Here is a 14,305-nt window from a genome sequence, read left to right on the forward strand (position 1 = left end):
GGACTCTCTGCTGGCTACGTGCCATTAAAAATTGGCTCTGGCCATCAAAATGAAAAAGCAACAATAACAAAAAAAAAAAAACTTTATAACGAGTATTATGTAATCCGGCCTCATTTGCCCCGTTGAACTGCCGACAGTGACGACAATAAGTAAGTGCATCGAATTATATTACGAGCACAAAAAAAAAAAAAGAAGAAAGAGAAACGAGAAACGAGAAAAAGCTCGACTGGTAAACCTATTTGATATACTTAATACAAAATAGGCGCAGTCAGTGTAATTCGAACTGAAAGCTCGAACTACTTTCAAAAAGCTCTGCCTTAGAATTCGCAAACAGTTTAGGCCAAACTGAGAGCCAAATGACCTTATGGCAGAATTTTGGCTATCTTCAACTTGAGCTTGAATCTCTTGACTAATGAGTGGCCAAAGGAAGCATCGCGGCTGTCCAATCAACATAAATCACAATTTCCATGTACTCTATTTATAATGCTTGCTGCTTCCGTTCAGACAAGATTTATATATAATTAGAATCAAAGCATAAAAGGCGCATAAACAAATTGAAAACGAAACGAAATCGAAATCGAAATCAAAATCGAAATTGAATTAATTAAACGAAGAAATAAATAACAAACCAAACACACATTATCAACAGACACTCGAGATCAAATGAAGAAGAGGAAGATGAAGAACAAGACAAGAACACGACGATTACGTAATGCTGTCCATTAAGACAATGAAAAACGTAAGGTAAAAATATCAAATAGGGTATGAAAAAAAAAAAAAACACACACACACAGAAATATTTATTTTTGCGCACTCTGAAGTGTAACAAATTGTGAATAAGGCAACCCACGACTTTTAATACCCTGGAAATTGGATAGCGAGGGTAGTCTTGAAATATATGGGTGACTCTCCAGGCAGCTTGACTGAACCCCATAAGGTCAGCCTTTCCGTATATCTCTCTGGCAGTCTCGATTAAGAATATATCGATTACAATTATCTACGAAATCGATTAAAATTGATAAACAACAACAACTATTTCAGCATATCCATTTCCATTTAAAAAAGTCTTGACCATCATGTTAACTATGGAGTTTCTCTTTAGAGTCTAAACATATCGTATATTGTATATCTGTCCCCATTCCATTCCATTTCATACTCATTTGCAATTTTCGCGGTATCTGCTAGTCGTTCACTCCCCCTCCCACAAAACTATGGCACTCGTTATTTGTATTTGTTTCTAGTTGAACGAATTGCTTATTGTCAGCTCTTGAGAAATTTTTAATTGGTACTCCTCGATAGACTTCCAGATATCTATATATTTATATCCACGTTCACATGTATGTGGGACGGCTCTTAAGCTATAAATTTTAATCGGCTTATGGCAGAAATTGTGTTGAAGGCAGTGGAGCGCAGTAGCTGATGCAGCCCCCCACACACTCACACACACACACATACACACACTTATATTTTCTATATTATATTATATTATTAAAAATAGAAATTCAATTTCAATTATAGTTCTCTGCGAACTCGAAGCTTAAGCCACTTAGCTGAATACCGAGAGCTGCGAGAAGTATTCAAGTGCATCCATCAGATACAACAAAACACAAAATTGGATTACGGCGAAGCGTGTTCCGGTTCGCTATAGTCGAGTTGAGTGATTTTTTTTCCTTCTCGTTTTCGATATACTTTTTTTCTCCTTTTTTTGCTTGCTTAGCTTTTTTTTTTTTTTTTTTTTTTTTTTTTTTACTTTACTTTGCATCTCATGCTTGATTTATGATGCTCAACACATTACGCATACGCCACGTGCGGCGACAACGACGTTGACGGTGACGTTGACTGTCGCATAAATTGCAACTGTAGAGATTCTTTTTTTCGTTTAGGGCTTTACCTGAATATATAAGAAATGTAAAATGTTAAAGATATGTTATTCAGTCAATGTATGCCCAAAATTTGTTGAAGAACTTGTGAGGTTACGAAACTCTTTTTGTATTTCGTCTTCATGCATGTCTCTTCTCTAGGTATCTTCTATACTATATAGCTAGGTTTAGTCATTAGTTACATTGGTCTTTCGATACGTTGGTGATATGGTCTTTAGTCAGTTATATTATCCATACTACAGGTATAACTCCACTTCCCCTCCCTCTTCTTCGTTAATAAGTATTTCTTGTTGCATTTTAAACACTTTTCCCTTAACAATTCGAAGCTTGCACGCTGCATGCTTACGCAGAGTATTTCACACGGCCTTAAACTGAATTTCGTTAACTTCAATTCTTATACTAAGCGAACAGCATATATACACATACATCCATCTATATAGCTTTTGTTTTACTGCAAAAAAAGTGTCTGCCTGTGGCTATTGCCTTTGCGAAAAGTTCATTCAACGCGTCGCGCCTTTTTTTTTTTTTTTTTTTTTTTTTTTTTTTTTTGCAGACTTTGCTACGGTTTGTTTGTTGCGCTTTAGTTGGTCTCTGTGTCAGTCGAACTTTGAAAAATGCCAGGCTATATATACACACACACACTTACATTTGTATATGTGTGGCAATGTGGCAAACATTCTACACACACAGTTGCAGTAGCCGCAACTGCGCTTCGTTTGATTTCAACAAAGTGAAAGGAGTTTTTCGTTTATTTTTTTTTTCACAAAATTTATCTTGCTTCTCTTTTTATTTTATTTTTTTATTTGTAATGCATTTTTAAAATTATTTATTATTTATAATTTTATCGTTGCCTAAAATAATTGGCTTTAAATATTTCGGCAAAGTTAAATAAGTGTTATGAATAGCTTCCTTGAGAGCTACGAGCTACGAATTGAGCATTGTGTCTATAGACGGAAGTGCACGACTTGCTGATGCCCTGAAGCCTGTGTCCTGAAGTATACTTGATATTAAAGTTGAGCTTTAGCAGAAAATAGGTTTTAAATTTTGTTGATTTAAGACTCGAAAGGTAAAAGCTATGCTTAAATAACTGAAATTGTTGTGAATTTTTATCGATTTCTTGTAAAAAGTTATACTTAGCTACTATATAAAGCTTTATAATCGCTAAAGCTATAATCGCTTTAGTCTATAGATCTTCTATATGCCAAGAAATTCATACAGAGAGAGACAAACTGTCAAGGTTGTCTAGTTTGGATATACTTTACAAATTCAATCTTGCCTGTTTCCACCTCGATTCCACATCAAATTTTATCGATTTATTGAAATAAACTAAAACTAAACATAAGGTCTTTATTTCCATCAAGGCTCTGACTCTAATACTTGCAGAGAAAACTTCTACAAACGATTAGACAGACGAAGAGTCAGGAGAGATAGCTAAAAATATCAAAAACCAGAGATCGACTCTGGATCCGACTTCTCTTCAAGTATATACATTAATATACTTAACTTACCTCAACCCAAGCTCTTTTTATCTGCTCTAAGCATTTTCCACACTAACAATATACCCCATAACTCAGCATTTTCAATAAAGGGGCCTCAAAACGTGCCCACCGAATTTGTAGATCAATTTGATTGCATTTTTTTTTGTTTTTGTTTAGGCTGAAGCGAGTTTCAGTAGGCGTCGTTGCTCAGTGAAAGGCAGCAAGAAAAGGGCTTCAAAAGTGGGCTGAGAAATAATGAGCAGTCTGGCGCTGCGAATTGAGTAATTATTTTATACTCCAACTACTACTTCTACTCCTACTCCTACTGTAGCTGTCTCGTATTGTTTTCGATATATAATATATATAATTTGCTATATGCCATCATATCGGCGTTGTTTTTGTGGGTGCTGGACATTGCGTGTCACAACGGGTCAGTCATTAAAAGCGATTTTGCTTTTTTATTTTTTTGTTTTTTAATGTTTTTATTTGTTTTTTATGATGATGCACATCATGCAAAAAGCATGTTGAACTTTAGCGATAACACGCGGCATCGGCTGCAGCAGCAACAGCAGCAGCAGCAACTGTTGCTGGTGAAAATGAGCAATTGAACAACGCTTTTCACTTAGCAAACAAACAAACAAACAACAATTGCCAATGCCCAACCCCAAAAGCAGTTTCAACCAAAAACATAAAAAATACAAAACAAAAACTCAACCACAAAGCTGTTGCTGTTGCTGTTGCAGTTGCTGTGGCAATTGAATGCCTCAACAGCAGCAGCAACAACAACAACAAAATATGAGCATGCACCATACAACAAGCTGCATGTGTGTGTCTGTGTGTGTGTGTGTGTGCGTGTGTTTGTGTTTGTTACAATGCCCCCAAGTCATGCACATGCACATGCACATGCCAAACCATTGCGCCACAATCAACAACAACAACAACAACAACAGCAGCAACCACCTGATTGCAACTGCAACTCGTGAGATTCAGCCTCAAGTTGCATTTGCGGCCAGCCAGCAGCTAGATATTTAGACTTAAACTTTTAATATTGCCAAGCTTTCATTATCTATCTATCGCCAATTAGATCTTCTATTTAACTGAGGCAAACTCAAATACAAGTTTTCCTCAAGAAAGTTGCACAGTAAATTTCAACTTAAAACTTTTAAAAATCTTTTTGATTATATTTCATAGAAAAATAAATAATCTGTAAAGCTTATAAATTCACTAACATTTAAAATATTGTTACCAATATATTTTTGTTTTTTTTTAAATTAAAAAAAAAAAAATTGTAAAATTTAAATTTAATTTAATTTTTTCCCAAAAATAATTTTTTATATTTATTTGTAAAATTATCAGGATCAGTATTCTTTGATTTTTAACATGAAATTATATATATATATATATATATATATATATATATATATATATATATATATATATTTTTTTTTTTTTTTTTTTAATTTTATAACGAAAGTCTTTGGTTAAAATTATTTAATAAACTGAAGTGCTTGTAATTAAATTTTTTTAATTTATATTTTTTATATTTAATAATTTTTTTTTTATTTTTGATTATTCTATATTATTAAAATTTATATTGATATTAAATAATAATTGTAATAAATATTTAAATATTTTTTGCCTTATAATTTAATCTTTTCTAAATTAAAAATAATAATAATAATTTTTTTTTCTAAAAAAAATATTTTATTTTTCTATAATTTATTTAATTATTGCTTACTTCATATTTCTTATTTTGTTTATATAGTTGTAACCTCTTTAACCAATTTCTTTAATTATCAATTAATTTTGTTAATTTTGTTAAGAGCTAAAGAGACGCGCCCATTGTCGGCATTTGCTAATGAGGCTTTGTTGCTTGCTATCGATAACAGTTCATTAGCTTGTCTATCGATAACAATGGCCGGCTAATAAAGCTAATGCTTATCGTTTGTCGGCATTTGCATTTGCCCATCTTTTTATGTTGTTTCTTTCTACTAAGCGGCATGAAAGTGAAATCTTTTGGAAACGCGCTTTTCTTTACAGTATTTGCTGCTGTTGTTGTAGTTGTTGTTGTTGTTGTGGCCAAAAATTTTACAACAGCCACAAAAACAAACAGAAAATAATAATAAAGAGACGAAAAAGAAACGCAACAACAACTGTTTGCGGTTATTGAATTGAGTTTTTTTTTTTTCTTTTTCTTACTTTTGCTTCATCTTCTCTCATTCATTTCATTTCATTTCTTTTCTCTTGACTATAAACTGAGATGCTTACTTACGATTGCGGCAATTGAATAATATTCAAATGATTCAGAGACTATTCAAATATGTTTTCGAGCGATTCAGCGAGCAGTGGAATTAGCTTACCTGCAAATAGAAAAAGACAAAATATGCAAAACGCAGGCGTCAATAAACAGTTTATTCAAATCATTCAAATTACATACGAAATCAATTGACAACAAGTGAAGAAGTGGAGCTAAATCGGTAAGCCGAATGTGAAATGCTCTTTGTATTAGATTTTGGGTATAGAAATTTGGCAAAAGATCATTATAATAAATTTGATTTAGCTGAATATTATGAAAGATGAGTTCTTATAGATAAATGTATATAATACAGTTTTATATAATATTATCAAATTATTTTCATCTAAAAGCTCGAACACATACCATATCATACCAAGAGCTCAGTTCTTCAAAAACAGTATGTGTAGAAGCTATATAATTTCAACAGATCTTCAACCCCTAGTTGAGCTGAATTTCTATAACTAGATGCTACAACAAAAATACCCCAAGAGATCAAGAGAATAAGATATAGTTAAATATTCACCTAGACATACTCAAACACAAATTCAATATTCTCTCTCTTACTCTCTATAAGGAAAGAGTATTTCTAGAACGTCACCCATGTAAAAGTCAACCACAATAAACAAAAATCAACGAATAAAAGTTGAAAATTAAAATAAAATTATTTACGCTGCGCGTCTAAATGTGAAATGCTATTTAAAAATATACATAAAAACAACAAGAAGAGCAGAAACATCAACAACAACAAGTTGAATGTGGCCGAAAATAAAAATCTTGAGCGCTTGGCAACTCGCTCGAATTAAAAGTGGACGCGAATTCTATTAACAAAAGAAACAAATAAAATTTCAATAAAAATTCGCAAAATTTTGTGCTGCTCAAGGCAAACGAGGCGAAAAAATTTAATAAAATATAAATATAAATGAATAAACTAAATAAAAGAGTTGAATTTAATTCGTTTTGATTTTGTATACATTTTATGGCCCAAAAAAAAAAATATAAAACTCAAAATTTTTGTTTTGGTCATCCAATTGAATTCAGTTCAAAATTTCGACAGCTTGTGCTCTACTTTAGTTGAAAAAGAGAAAGAATTAACAATTATTTATATAGGCTCTATTTGTACAGTTGCTCCAGCTGTGTTTTACTTCTTTCATTTTCTTTGGGGGACCTATCGAAACTATTCGATTGTACGATATGAATATTCCATATACAAAATGGGAACATTAACAAAACATATTGCATACTATATAAAGCATGAAAACAGCTGTAGACCTCTGTAGAGAAACAGTCCCATTGAACTCGATAGCTACCAAAACTAGACTAGACTGAATATATTCAACATGTAAAAGCTCTTGAGTTATAATTTTTTATATATAGCTCTTCTTCTTCTTCTTCAGCAGCATTTTGGCAGTTGGTTTATGTAGTAGCCTCATTGAACTCGGCTGTTGTAAGAGCTAGTGTTTCAATTTTTGGCATGCAAGTTCTTTGACTGCATTTCTTTAAATAAATTTTTATATGCATATGGTAGACACTTGGTAACCAATGTAACCTCATTGAACTCGATTACTATGCAAGCTAGAGTTTTCTTTTTTGGTATGCGAGTTCTTCAAGTGCGTTTCTGTAAATATATTTTAATGTGCCATAGCATTGACCCTTGGCTATCATTGGTACTCGAAATAACCTCAGTGAACTCAGCTACTGTTCAAGCTAGAGTTTTCCGTTTTGGTGTACAATTTCTTATTGTTGACTTCTTTGAATATATTTCAGCATGCCAATGTTTATCAACCATTTGAACTGAAAAAAAAAACCTCATTGAACTTGGCTTCTACGTAGACTAGCCTCAAAACCTTTTAATTTTTGGTTCACATTAAATATTCAGATCATAGCAAAAAAACTTAGCAGTAAAAAGTAAATAAAAGCAGTTGCTGATGAACAAACAAGTTTTTGTTTATGTTTAATTAGGCATTTGATATGTTTCTAAATAGATGCATGTAGTTTCTATTAAGCCCAAAAGCAATCTGAGCTACTTTTAACAGTCTTTTTAGCTGTATAATAAATTAATGTTTATATTTTCTTTATGGCTGGCTGAAAATAGCTCTAAAGAGTGCCTAAATAAATATATATTGCGACCATGGCATTTACTTAGCCCCCAGGCTAAAAGATACTAATATATCTGACTAGTGAGTTTTTGATGGTGTAGCTGAACGGGTCACTGATGTGGTTCCTTTTTAAGGTTTCTCTCTCTCTCTCTCTCTCTCTGTGATTCTTAGAGTACCCCCCTCTTTTTAACAGTTTTTCTCAGTCCATATCTACTTTTCCCTTCTCTATCTAAACATAGTATCACCATAGACTTTTGACTTTTCTGCCCACAAAATTTCTCTCTCTCGTTATCTCTCTCTCTCTTTATCTGCCTCTGTCTCTCTCGCACTCTATCTCAACACAGCCTGGTCTTTGTCTTCTTGCCGCTTTGGTGCTCGCTTGCGCTTGAGCTTTTGAGTGTTAATTCAATTAGCATTTGGCTTTTCATTCTGCTCTTGTCCTTAACTGACGCTTTAGCTTCTGCATACGAAAAGCAACAGCAACAACAACAACTGCGCTTAACTGCGCCCATTTGTAATTAGAACGCCGACCAACAACAATGCAAATTTTTCTTTTTTATTTCGCTGACGTTCGAGTTCGACGTCGCATTGCGTCGTATAATGTAATCAAAGTCAAATCGCGCTACACATATGTTAATGCCAAACAGTCCAATGCATATAGCCAGAGTACATACACATACACATATACTATATGCATATGCCTAACTATGTATCTGTATCTACGTCTGTGTCGGTGTGTTGGGGCTTACAGCTATTTAGCTGTTTAGCTATTTAGTTTGTGCATGAAATACCCGACGGACAACGCACTTGGCGACCTTCGCCGTGTACGCCGCGGCATACTCAGCTCAAGGTTAACAATCAATAACAACAACAACAACAGTAGCAGCAATAGCAGCAGCAGCATAAGTAACAAAAGCAACAACAATAGATAAAAGCGCATTAACTAGAGCAAATGCTCGGCAGCTATTCGGCTTTGCCCTCATGCATTTTCTGATAAATTCAACTCCGGTTCATTCAATGCAACAAGCAAATCCGGGTACGCCCGTAGTTAAAATTGTACTTTAAAAGTTCTTTATTTCTATACCTATCGAAGTAGGGAATCTAAGAAAAGACGCTCACATAGAGTCAATTTATCTGTTTTAAAAACTTCGGCCTTTTAATTCTTAAAAAGAAATACCTAGATAATGAATGCAAAGGTCAGCTGATATGGTGAGAGGTTACGCTATTTGATAATTCTCTATTTGAGTGTCATTCAACCCAGATCAAAGTAGCAAGCATCTGCAGCTATATATCTTTCTGTATCTGTATCTGCATCTTTCTCTTTCCCTGTATATTAATTATCTGTATTTGCATCTGCATCTGTATCTGTATCTGTATCTGTATCTGTATCTGTATCTGTATCTGTATCTGTATCTGTATCTGTATCTGTATCTGTATCTGTATCTGTATCTGTATCTGTATCTGTATCTGTATCTGTATCTGTATCTGTATCTGTATCTGTATCTGTATCTGTATCTGTATCTGTATCTGTATCTGTATCTGTGTCTGTGTCTGTATCTGTATCTGTATAGTTAAGAAATTACTTAATATTGTATTGCTATTTCTCGTCATATTCTGTTTAATATTTATAAATTATTCTATATAATGATATTTCTTCGGCTTCCTTTTGTGCAGCAAATACCAAAAGCTCGTATATTTTATAACCTATTTACACAGTTGCTGTTACCATAACGCCCACCAGGGGGAGAAAGGCTTCCATATATACATAAAACTCTTCAAAACTGTTATTGCCCAACCTCAACTTGCATTGTTTCACTACAATTGTTGCTGTTGTTGTTGTTGTTGATTGTGGCACTTTGTGACTTGAGGCCAAAAAAACAAAAAATTTAATTGCACATTGCAACAAAATACAAAATACAAGAGAAATACAGATTTGCGCGCGATTCGCTTTGGGTTTTGGCTTCGTGACTTGCAAAAGCCAAAGAGACGGAAAAAAAATCTTTAAAATTTAATGACACACACAAAAACCAGATACACACACATACACACTCACACAAGTGATAATTCTTTGGCCAGCTTCATTTTTGAGCTCCCAATTTCAGTTTTTATGTGTTTTCAGCTATTCACTTCTTATGCAAGATCCATTATAATCTATTAAATCCCAACAGAGAGCCTAGCAATTATATACATATGTATGTATATATTTGCTCAACTTACATTTTGTCAGTAATTTTAACTGTTTCTTGCATTATCGAACGCCCCACATTTGAGCCACACTTCAGCCCCGTGCCGAGCTGCATTTATTTGCATATATTTGAGGTTTACTGTTTTTTTTTATTCGGGTTTACCTATTTGACTATCTGGTTAAAAGAAAATGAACAAACACACAGATAGACACCAGTTTTTAGAGCCCATAGCTAATTTGGCACAATTACTTATCGACCAAATGCAAATGTTAACAGTTTTTGGGGTGGTTTACTCTGAATATGTATCTATGCCAAGGTATGTACAGTTATATTTTCGAATTGTGCTCGAACTAGTTTGAATTTGCTTGAACTAGTTGGGAATTGTAACTGAAAAAGCATAAAATTGTATACTACGCTGACAACATTTATGGGTGGTTTAATAGTTTTTAAATAGTTTTTGAAATAGGTATGGCAACTCTTCTATAAGTTGAAATTCTAGGTTTTAATATTTGTTTTTTTTTTTTGCTTATAAAGTATCTAAATTATCGCTGAATATTTTATATTCATATATACTAAATATATTATTAATATTATATTTTATATACTAAATATAATTATCGGCTAAATTTTACAGAAAATATTTTTGTTAGCGTAGCGTTGCTAAGCTCTTTAAGAAATTCAAGAAGAACCATATAAAGACGTATACTTAATGTCATTTTCAATTTCTAAATATGTATTTCTATGCCCAGAACCTTTATATAATCTAGCTGCTTGAGTTTATGCACAGATATATACAAATATAAATATATATGTATACATATGTATATGCCTAATATATGCTGTACAATTTATTCATGTATTATACAGCTCCATCTCTAATTATGATTTATTCTATGTTCCATACATTTCCACTTTTTTTTTGGGCTTGGTTTATCTTGATCTTTCTTCTATAATTTCAGCATAAATTTTGTTGTTGTTTTTTCTTTTTTTTTTAGCTCATAAAACAATAAGCCTAGCTGTTTGTTGGCGGCTTTATGCTGAATGACAATAGAATGAATGCGTAGGCCATTTACCTAATGCAGAGACCTGGCTCAGATGTAAGTTGAAAAAGTGCCGCAGGCAAAGAGTTAAGATTATTTATTTGCCATATGGCAACAGCTTAAAGAACAACAGCAATAACGAGAGGAACAAGAACAAGAACAAGAACACAGTTGGCTCGACTGCTATATCTATATATATATATATGACTTTGAATGGGGTCAGATGCCAGCAAACATCAATAACGGAGCGTGTGTGCCACACACACACACACACGCACATTCATCAAAGTTTTACAGGTAGATGCTGTCCAAGCGATTGGCTAATTTAACCAAAAATAAGGTTATTCACCTCAACAAAGAAAATAAAGTTCGAGATAAACATCAGGTAGATCATATATTGAGGCCCATCAATCTATACGACATACAAACAATTTGCATTGCGTTTGCAGTTGGTGATGGGGAAGGGGAAATGAGGAGGGGGGCAAAGGGCCACAGCTGTTGTGTTTCATAAGAATACCTTCCGCTTACGCCCACGCTGACTCCATCCCTCCCTCGCCCCCTTTAAAGTCAATAGAACTATATCAGCTGTCTATTGACTTCATATGCTCCAAATAAACTCAAATATTTGCTTATTTCGTTGTTGTAACAACGACAACAAAGCCAAATAAATAAATGCCAGAACCATCATGCAACGTGGCCAAGTACAATCGATATTATCAATTGACACTCAAGAAGAGGAAGAGACAAGCTGCATTAAAAAACAAAACAACAAATAGTGAAACAAACAAACAAGACAGACCACAGAATAAAAGAAAATAAACAGCAAAAAAAAAAAGACAATAAATTGTTGGCATGCTAGTCTCGGTGACAACGAATTCCTAAGTGCACTGAGAGAAAAAATGGTGGAAAAAATTAGTGCTCCATTAAGGAAAATAAGAAGCTTAAGGAAGTGCATTATTTTAATTGAAGTAAAAGATTACTTATATTTATATTATTTAATAAATTGTTAAAAATATAAATTCAAGAGTTTCTTTTCCATGCACTGAGAAAAAAACAATAAATCTAACAATATATATAAGACTAAAGATACAAGATTTAACTATATAATTTTTCAGTCGATTCTCACAAAAAGAAAAATATGCTAGACATTATATAAGAATTTCCGCTGAATTTCTCACCTCAGATTTTAAGATAATACTCTAAAAATGTATGTGTAGCAAATATTTCTAGAATATAAATTAGTTAGTTAATATTATTCATATGTTAATGTAACTTTGTCCAGAACACATAAGAAAGAGCTAGAGCCAAAATGACTATAAAAATGGAATAGCAATTCAATAGAGCATATCTTCTAGAGTTCTCTGGTTTGAAAGTTAGTTAAATATACAAAAAATTGCAATAAAACTAAATCAACGAAATCAACAATTCTAATGAAAGAGCAGCTATTATTGTATCTGAGAGTTAAAATCAAAGTTTGATTGTCCCACATATAATACATATTTTATACGTATATATAATAATCCAATATCATAATTTCAAATCTAACAAAATAAATATAGATCCATTCGACCTGGTTCGGCGGGGTCTCTACACAGTTGTACAAGCGCAGCAATCAAAAATAAATCAACTTAGATATAGATCTTGGGTAGCGCCTTATGAAAACATGTAAATATTTGTCTCGGCTTTATATAAAGTCCCACAAGTTGTGTCTAGTTCCCATTGATAGTCCAATTGGGCGGCGTTTTGGCAAACGTGCGTTGCATGCGAATAGACAAACGAATAAACAGGGGGGGATGAGAGAAAAAAAATGAAACAAAATAGGTGCCAAGTGCTATATATATATATATACATACATACACACACACACACACATACATACACAGAGAGGCAGTCGTCTAAAGCGCAATGTAATGTAATGTAATTAGTGAGGGTTTGCAGCGTCAAAATGTAATTTGCGCTTGTGAAATGTGTCTGGGGATTGGGCCTGTGTGTCACACGTGACCCACAACAGCCCAAAGACCGAACCCTCCCCAACTGACCGAAACTCATCCCCTAGCTAACAAAACGGAAAGGAAACAGAAAAGAAACAAAGTGCAAAACCTGGCAAATGCAAAAAACTGACCAAGTCATTAGGTTTCACTGCGCGCAACGCTAATGAACCCGGATATATACATATATATACCTATATATATATATCTCATTATATATACCTAGAGCTACCATATAGTATATATGCCATACATGTAGTTTCGTCTAGCGTTTATCAAAACTTATGCATGTATTTGTGTGCCACGCATTTCGCATCGTCGAATCGAATGGGCATAACAATTTCGTCTATTGAAACTGAATTTTAATTTTTATGTTCATTTTAAATTCGAATTCGAATTGAAATTGTAATCGAAAATTGAAATTCGATTCGAATGTCGCAGTTGAAGAGATTGGAAAATTTGTTTACACGATTTTTTGTGTGTGTTTTGAGAATTCTTGGCACTTAATGAACCACAACGCAAGAGCTAGATAAATGTCATAAACATATGTCAAAATGGGCAAGCAAGAAGAGCAGATACCCTGTTATTTATGTCAAGCAACAAGAATTTAGAATGCAATACGAGTGAAACTTGAGAAAAGTTAGACTAGAAAAAAAAGAGAAATAGAAATAGAATAAATATAAGAACTTAAATTTAAAATATATATATAAATTTTAAAATCGATAAATTTCGATTTATAATATAAGTTTCGATATATCAATAGCAGAGCTAGTTTACTAAACGGCATACAATTTTAAACAATTGAATCTATAAACGAAAATTAAATATGTTTGATGTACATTTATATTAATTTCATCATATTCCTAGAATATTTTTAGATTTATCGATGTTAGTCAATAATAAAGGGATATGCAAAATTGCTTTCAGTTCTTCAACTCTCTCCAGGTAAACAAAAAGCCAACATATGGACGCAACAAGAGTTGCAACTTGTTTACTTGGAATTGCGAAATCGATATTAATCGATTTGATGCAAACGCAAATAATTTAACGCCGTATGGCAAGCAACATGTTTTGCTGTTTCGACTTAAGCTCGCTGCCGTTGAAATTTCGCAAAATCAAAAAGACATATGGATCAAAAATATATATAGCTATATATGTATATACCTATATAAATGTATATGCGACGCAATGTCGTCTAGATGCCCCCGCTGCTGCTGCTGCTGCCATCTGAGCAACATATTTATACCCCTTTTTAAGCGTTCTTAATGGGTACGCGCAATATACAATACATAAAAAAATAAAAAACAACAACAATATTTTTAACGAGCTACACAACGGGGC

The 14,305-nt window shown here is 33.2% G+C and overlaps 1 protein-coding gene across 2 annotated transcripts in view; it reads right to left on the reverse strand.

Moving 5' to 3' along the window:
• Positions 1-14,305, reverse strand: part of LOC6578632 (terminal nucleotidyltransferase 5C) — a 68,974-nt gene that overhangs the window by 18,758 nt on the left and 35,911 nt on the right. The window lies entirely within an intron of this gene.

The sequence above is a fragment of the Drosophila mojavensis genome, unplaced genomic scaffold (assembly GCF_018153725.1).
Source record: "Drosophila mojavensis isolate 15081-1352.22 unplaced genomic scaffold, ASM1815372v1 contig_80, whole genome shotgun sequence".
In the NCBI taxonomy this organism is placed as follows: domain Eukaryota; kingdom Metazoa; phylum Arthropoda; class Insecta; order Diptera; family Drosophilidae; genus Drosophila; species Drosophila mojavensis.